Here is an 8,800-nt window from a genome sequence, read left to right on the forward strand (position 1 = left end):
GACGTTTGCAATGTTGGAAAATTTAAACATGGCGGAGGGGGGCACAGGAAGTTTAGTTAGTATGGGGCTCTGGAAATTTCTGATGATGGTCCTGCATTCCAATGTTAAACTTTTTGCAAAAACCACTGGTCAGAACCTGGCCTAAAGCAAAATCTTATAATTAGATTGCACATTTCCTAATGTTGTGGACCATCAGGACCTTTTTTCCAACATTTTAGATTTGGCAGACGTGTCTGAGCACATATACACAGATCTATATTAGATGCATGTGTACAAAATCTGATCCAGAACCCTTCCCCCTCTACAGTTCAGCATGACATTGTTCAATGATGGACCCGAGTATTGTAGCACAAACTGCTCAGGTCAAGGGCACCTCCACAAGCCGTGTACTACCCACAGGTATTCTGATAGACTTTAAACTAAAAGCCAAGGGGGTCTGGCCAAAAAATGCTAACAAGTATTTACACAATAAAACTATCCCCAAGCCAAAACATTGCACTCTTGTATTCCATGTGTGTAGAGAAAGTAAACACAAAGAAAGGCAAACCCTGCAATTGTATTATTACCATTAAAACGCAAATGGCATACAGGAGGAAAACAATGAAATCAGGCACCAGAGTTTGGCTTCCTTTAACATCTTAAAAAAATGTAAGCAAAGAGCATAACACATAGAACATAAGTGACACAAAGCAGTGCTGGGTATGAACAAGGAGACACAGTAAGTATTCCCTCCACCCTACTTTAGCGATGTAGATCTTAAATAAAAAAATCATGGGGACTTGAGTGTATCCCAGTCTAATCTGAAAAAGTTCCTATTCTTAAAATAAAAATACCCATAGCAATTAGATTTCCCTTGTATTGATCCGACTTCAGCAAAGTGGTGCCTACTATATTTCTAACTCCAATCCCCATTAGATTATCCCCATTAAAAAATGTTAAAACTTAAAAAAGAAAAGTTTTATTTTGTTACCTGCAATTTTCTGGTGCTGTGATCACTGCCCACTGGCTGTCAGTTGAAACCATCACTGGATTTCCATGGTGTCTAAAAGTTTTCAAACATCGTTGTCATGGCATCATGAAGTGGGGGCAACAAGACAGTTAGCTAAGAAGAATACAGGGAAGAAGGTTCAATCAATGGTTTTGAACAGCAGAACAAACAGAGGGTCAGAGGGTCATGTGTCGGTGATTTTAGGTATTTTGGGTTTTTTACGCACATTGCCTAGGTGAAAATGGGGCGAAAAAATAATTTTAAGCAAAGTGGGAAAGAGTTAATATCTCAATCATGTTTTTACTGCTGTTACTGGGGAGATTTCATTTTTTTTTGTAACACTCTGTGATAGGGTGTCACCAACACAGGATATGAGTGGAAATCTCCCAAGCTAGAAGATGAGAAGTTTAAGATACGGGTGCATTCACATCAGTTTTCGTGCAATCAATTGCAGATATTTAGGGGGTTATTTGCAATTTTTGGGGGGAAGCTAATTAATCTATTTGCATAATTTTGGAATGTGGGGGGAAACTAAAGTCCCCGGGAGAAACCCACGCAGACACGAGGAGGACCTGCAAACTCCAAGTGAAAAGTGTCCCGGTCCAGATTTGAACCTGGGACCTAGTGCTAACCTCTGACCATCATGCTGCCCATACCTTTGCAACTTAGATTGCATTTTAGGCTCTATTGATTTAAACATCTGTGCATGAAAAAATACAAGTGACATGCGTTTCAGGTCGTGAAAACTACCCCCTTCCAAAGAAACCTAATTTTAGGGCCACATCAGACCCATAGTGGACTGCAAGCCCTAACACGGTCCCATATGCTACCATTTAAGTAAATAGAGTATTTATAGTAAAAGCGTATTTTTGCACACAGCTGCACATGGTGACAAGTCACTTTTGGCCACACAGTTGCTGTTTGCAGGTTTATGATGCAGCCGCATGCAAATCTAATTACCTGTTGTGCTGTTTGCTGCTCCCAGGAACACAAGATTTCTGAGAATCTGGGAGCAGCAAACCAATGCTAACAGAACCCAACAAAATAGCATGGAATTCATAAAAAAGAATGCACAACAACCCACATGGAAAGGAGTGTTAAAATGTGCAAAAAATTTCATAACACACAAAGGTGTAAACTCAGCCTAAAACACATAAAAAAACTTACTGCAACTGAATTACACAGCACTTCTCACACTGAAGTATAGATACAGCTTTAAGGAATATAGCAGCATTTTAATAAAGCATCATTTGATGTATGCAGAACAGAAATCAGTAAGGATGTGCAATCATGTGTGCCAAAACCCTAGCTCTGAATGTATTGCACCCAGAAGCACCTTTCACTTTCATTTGAAATGTTTTCATGTTTCCATGAGGTTCTCTTAAAAAGTTCATTGCTACATTTTTTTATTTCATGGTAATTGATTTAATACTAAAATTACTCATAACTATACATGCAGAGTGGTCCCTGAGGAGATGCATAATAGGCAATGTGATGCTGGATTTGTAACATATGATGATCTGTAATTGGTCTGCAAATTCTAAATTCCAATTAGGTTTTCCAATTCCTCTTGGACATAATTATGCCGGCACACCAGTCCATAGCCAGGGATTTGGTCATGGGCCAGGCACATGTAAGTGAATGCAAACGTAAAAAGATTAAAGGCTCAATTACTTTAACATGTTGTGATCTGTTAGATTGTAAGCTCTTCAGGGCAGGGTCCTCTCCTCCTCCTATGTCACTGTCTGTATCTGTCTGTCATTTGCAACCCCTTTTCTAATGTACAGTGCTACGTAATATGTTGGTGCTATATAAATAAGGTTTATTAAAAAAAATAATAATACAGCTCATTTTTATTGTATGGGCTACCAATGTGGCAATAAGTAGATTTTAATAAACCTACAACTTTTTATACATCTTTATGTGCATTGGTGGAGGTGCTATATAAAATGAGAGGAAGCACAATGCGCCATATTTTATTTAACGTGCTGCTGGAATTAGCAAGAACATGCACATTTTGTGTTACCGTAGTGCTCGGATCTGAAAAGAGCATAGCATATAAACTGGAGTAGTGATGAGTTGGAACTGTGTGCTTTTTTTGCTGTTTGTCATTAAGGAGATTTCCCAACTATTGTCCTATTGATCATATAAGCGAAAGCGAAAAATTTAAATATGGACTTGCCACCAGAACTAATATTTCTTATTTTGGAAAGAGATCAGTACAGCAAGCGCAGGAAATCTTTCTAATGTGACAAAATGATGGGGGGGGGGGGACTGAGAGCAGCCCTCCTCCAGCCCTACACTCATCCAAATTTCCTTTAGATTTGTTTTAATCCAATTTTGTACACAAATGTAATACATTGTTTTAGGCAATCCACTCCCTCTACTGAACTGAAGGACATGGATTTTACAATCAGAAAAAAGTTAGCTTTGTATTACAATGATACAAGCCCTGGCAAAAATATGGAATCCCTATTCTTGGAGGATTTTCATTTAGTAGTCTTGCTTTGTTGCAAAAAACAGATATGACACACAACAAAAAAATAAAACTAATTTGCTATTTGTAATTAATAGCAAATGATTTGTTCAGACCAATTAGGGGAAAATATGGAATTGCTCAGAAATCAGGAAAAAATTATAGAATCACCTGGCAATTTGGAAAAGGCAAATGTACATGTAGACCAAGGAAGAGACAAAAGGTAAAGCAATAGGCCTAAAAATAGAAAAGACACAACAAAAGAAATTAAAAACAAATAAGCGGACACAAGAGTCAATGTCTGAGTCTAAACTGTAAGTAACCAGCTGAGGGAAATGGGATTTATATACAGAAAAAAAGGGAACATAAAAACCATCATTAACACCTGAACAGGAGAAAACAATGTTCCAGGGGACTGAAGAGAAGCAGGGATAGGGGGTGGGTGATGGGATCAAAGTAATTAAATAACAAAAGTCTATCACAAACTTTTAGAGGGGATTTGTAAGGGAATTAGTCAACAACAGATTATAAAGGTTAAATAATACATTGGTTTTATTGATCATAAACATGAGTAGTTTTTTTCTAACATTACAATGAACATATCCATACAAAGGTGAAGTATATTGAATTGCCTCTTTTTTCAGGGAAAACATATCAATTTAATGACATGGTCAGCAAACAGTTCTGATCCCAATACCATTGGTGGAAATGTAAAACAAACACGACCAAGCCCCAATCTGCAAATTGCTATAAAAGAAAGTCGGAACCTGATAAATATTGTTTTGCATTAATGAAGACCATGCCTCTATAATTCAAGCCTCCTTTGGCATAAAAGTTAGAAAAGATGCAACAAAGCACTAAGTGGAATTTTTTAGGTTGATATTTTTCTCATTGTTGCACGATTCCATCATTTTTCTCCATGCAGAATTATATACCTGGTATCATTTTCTACTATCTGCATTGAGTAAATAAGATGTCTCAATATATTTACTCTTAGTTTCTCCACACAAAAACATTTTTTAATGCCTTCTTAGAGAGGATTGGTGGGTGAAAAACATCACCTGAATAGGACAAAGAGATCCAACTTTACCTATGCGCAATGCAGTGGAAGGCCAATGACGTTATTGTGCAGCTGCTGCATCCGAAAAGCTGTAATAAAGAAGTCAATTAAATCTCAGTAAAGGGGCAACTTTCACAACTGGAAAAGTCTAAATTAACAGGATGTTAAAGAACAAAAGGAAGTGCTGAGATCCCAATAAAGTGAATGCTAAAATGCAGATTTACGCACCTACTAGCAGAGCACACAGCACACCCATCACATTTACATGTAAATAAAGACAGTTACAGACATGATACAGCAAGCCAGGCAAATGAACTACTATGCATTCACCTCCCTGTATACAACATATCAGTTGGTTGCTGCTTTTTAATGTCCACAATTGAATATGCTAAGGGACCTCATTTGTTAAACATGCAATTTACACAAGAAATGTTTTCTGTATGGTACCACTTATGGTATTTTTGGTATGCATACATTTCTTTCTGGATTTTTTAGTTGTATACAAATTTGGACCCTGGGCAGAAATTCAGTTGTGATTTCTTGGTTGAAATACCCCAGGCTCACCTAATAAAGTACAGAATACAATGCTTATGTCTTTCTATTCTTCTGAACTAAATGACCCAACAATTTAACAGACTTGTCATGTTTTTTGCCCCATTAGGAGTAATAAATGCCCAGGTGTGTGGGGTAATGCCCCATGCCATGTCAGTGGTCAGAATGGTGACTCTGTATTATTGGGGAAGGGGGGTGTGGGGTTGTAACGGTAGGGGAAATGGTGGTTGTAGGTTAGTGATGAGAATGGTCCCTGTGTCAGTGGGAGAAATAGTGCTAATATTAGTGAGAGAGATGGGGCCCCGGTGCCAGTGGCTCCATCACAAATGTGACCATTTATCTTGTAGACCTTGTGTACCGGGTCACACACACTTCATAGTTAATATTAATATTAAACAGGATTTATATAGCGGCAACATATTACACAGCGCTTTATATTAAATAAGAGTTGCAAATGACAGAGAGATACAGACAGTGACACAGGAGGAGAAGAGTACCCTGCCCCGAAGAGCGTACAATCTAGGAATAATGTCACAGAGGAACTGTACAGGCATCATTCACAAGGAGATCACTTAATCTGAATGTGCCTGTTACACAAAATGTTCCAACAGCTAACCACCCATTGTTACTCTGTGTTCAGTGGCTCCCGCTACAGGTGCCAGTGTGCACCAACAGCCAGAGGGGTATATTTTAGGAACTACTGCTCCTAATATAGAATAAAAGCTGAATAAACAGGTGTTTTCCTAATTTTTTGAAATATAAGATTTTACAATTTTATATAACACATTCATACATATTTATATATCTATATATAATTAAATGACACAATCTGCAGACTACATGCAAATGCACACAAATATACACAGCACATGCATCACACATAGATTGAAAACTGCATTAGATGCTTTAACTTAAGCACAACTATTCCTGCACCAAATATAAATTCACAAATTAGACCCGTAGTTCAGTTCCAGTATTCTTACAACTACGGCAGTGAACTTCCTTCCATCATGGTGAATTAAACATGGTATGGATTTATTTTGTAGGTCCACAAAGTGGGATCATGTAATTTGCCTACAAAGTTAAGTACATAGGTATACACAATCTGCACATTACACACAAACACAACACTGCAATAAATGTCCTTTTCAGCACACAGATGCAGCAGTGAAATTATTCTTGTCCAGTAGATTTTAATCTTTGTCCTCCTGAAGACAGAGAAGGACAGAGCCTGATGTTCATACCACCCAACTATCCTAGGATATAAATATAATAATGGCATCCAGCAACACAGTCCGTACGGAGTGCAAGGCCATATTAAGGGCCTGGTCAGACCAGAAGTGAGCACACAACCTCACCTGTCTGAATAAGTTCATTACCTCACATATTTAAAAATATATTTTTACTTTATATAATATGCAAATTCTATTTTGAAACCAATAGATATCAAAAATTCAATACAAACTTTTTACTTTATTTATGCTACTGAGTGCTGAGGAAATGGGGTGTAGGCATTGCGATTAGGTCCTTTGTCTGAGGCCTATGGTCCAGCCTTTCTGGACCCTTTTAACATGGGAGACCCTACAAATAACTTCCAGGTCTTTAGGGAACCCCTTTCTATAATTACTATATTTACAGCTTACAGTACATTAGTGTAGTGGTCAAGAATGTTTCTTAGGCTATGTACACCGGCCCGATACTCCCGATACTGGCCCTGAGCCGATTATCGGACGAGAACCAATGCATGTGTGTACCTAGCCTTACATTGCTGGCCATTGGGAAGAATTCCACCTTTACAGATACTTTACAGATTCCTTTACAGAAGCCAAAAAGTTAATTGTTTTTTGCTTAAAGTGGAACTAAAGTTTCAGGCAGATAGTTATTCCAGAAAGGGACAGGCAATACCTCCAATAAATGCTCTTACCTGCCTGTTTGCCACCCTGCTGTCAGATTTGTTCAACTTTGCCTGCACAAGAGTTACACTGGATACATACGTGCAAAAATTGTGCTCATGAAAGATCCTTTCCAACGACAAACTACTGCACAATGCATAAATGAGGGCTGTACATACATCAGCGTTCTGCTCTATAAAGTGGGGGAGAACGACTGAGCGGCACCCTGCTGTGTGCTCTCCCCCTTTGCTCCCCATTCAGATCATTCGTCGTCCATCATCTGTGGATCCGCCAGTACGGTCATTCAGCGATGGACGATGAGCGTTGTACACACACCAGATTCTTGTCCAATATCGGCCCTGAGCCGATTATCGGACGAGAACCATTGCAAGTGTATATGTAGGCTTAGGTCATCCCAGCATGGCCAATCAGGATGGCCCAAGATGGTTTTGGGAAGAAGAGTGAAGATGGCGGTGCCCTATGATGCAGCAGGGATAGTCGAGTAGCTGCAGGTGTAGTTCTGCTTTGGATTGATTTGAGAGTTACAAACTGCAAATATTTCAAGGAATACCTAAGAACCTCAATAGAACTGTTGAGAAACACTTTTACACCATTACAATTTTTCCTTAACTTGACCACTAACCACTTTTTCCGCACTCTCAGGGAATTTTCCAAGGACCATTACAATCAGGTCAACAGGTCAACAGGTCAACAGGTCAACCCCCCCCTTCCAATGACCATGAGTCTTTTTTTGCCCTCACAACTTACTAAACCTACTATACAGTAATGTAATGAGCCTTCTGATACAAAATTTTGCCACACTCTGTACACCATGTTGTATAATGATCTTATGGGCACTAATGTGGAATTTGGACCTGGGCCCATCCACTGCAACTCTGCAACCCATCTATTCTTAGCACAGTTCAACTCTGCCCCCAAGTGAAAGACTCCACCCAGTGCAAAATCCTACCTATCCCACCTCCACCTTTAAGTGAAAGTATTGCGAATCAAACAAAAATGTGTGAGCAGGGAGATTCAGGGACAGATGGCCTTTCTGCAATAAAACATGGTTTTCATTCAAGATGGATGAAGATTATAACCTGGAAGAAAAGATGGCAGTGTTCGCAATGAAACGGGGGACAGATAAGTAGATTTAAAAAATTTTGGATAGGTAAGGTTGGTTATATTTTTGCAGAAGGGACATCACCTGCCCCTTCTGCAATAAATGACTGGCCTAATTGGAATTTTTTTTAAAGTATTGGTTTGGTTCTTGTTTAATGCATATCCCTGACCTGGGGTGACAACCAGCTGACAGCCAGCAGAGAAAATCTTCCCCTTTTCTATCACATTATGCGTCCAAGCCCTGCAGAGGAGGTAAGAAAAACTTCCTTTGCTCACTATGTTTACAAGTGGTAACCACCATTGCTAAACTGTCCCTGCCAGGTGCAGTCAGTGCTGAGCAGGGCCTCCTATGGCCAAGTCACAACTACGACCTTTGCCACCCCTATTATTACACCACTGGCTTCGTCCTAAATGCTACCATTTCTGTGCGGTGTAATGTTACACAGGGTGGTCCCTGCACACTCATTTTGTTAAGTTGGGTATAATTTCCTTACCAAAGATTTTATTTCCTAAGCAGTTTCTTGATGTTGTGTAGTTTGCAACTATAGTAGGTCTTAGTGATTTAAAGAAATGTGTACATTGAAACCTGAGGGTCTCTGTTCTAAACCAACTCAAATATAGAAAACACACAGTGTTGCTTATGGAACTTCTCAGATTGCAAATAATAGTCCAGGGAGTAAGCAATAGCAGCCTCTTCCTTCCCCCTATAC

This window comes from Pyxicephalus adspersus, chromosome 5 (assembly GCF_032062135.1).
Source record: "Pyxicephalus adspersus chromosome 5, UCB_Pads_2.0, whole genome shotgun sequence".
Taxonomy (NCBI): domain Eukaryota; kingdom Metazoa; phylum Chordata; class Amphibia; order Anura; family Pyxicephalidae; genus Pyxicephalus; species Pyxicephalus adspersus.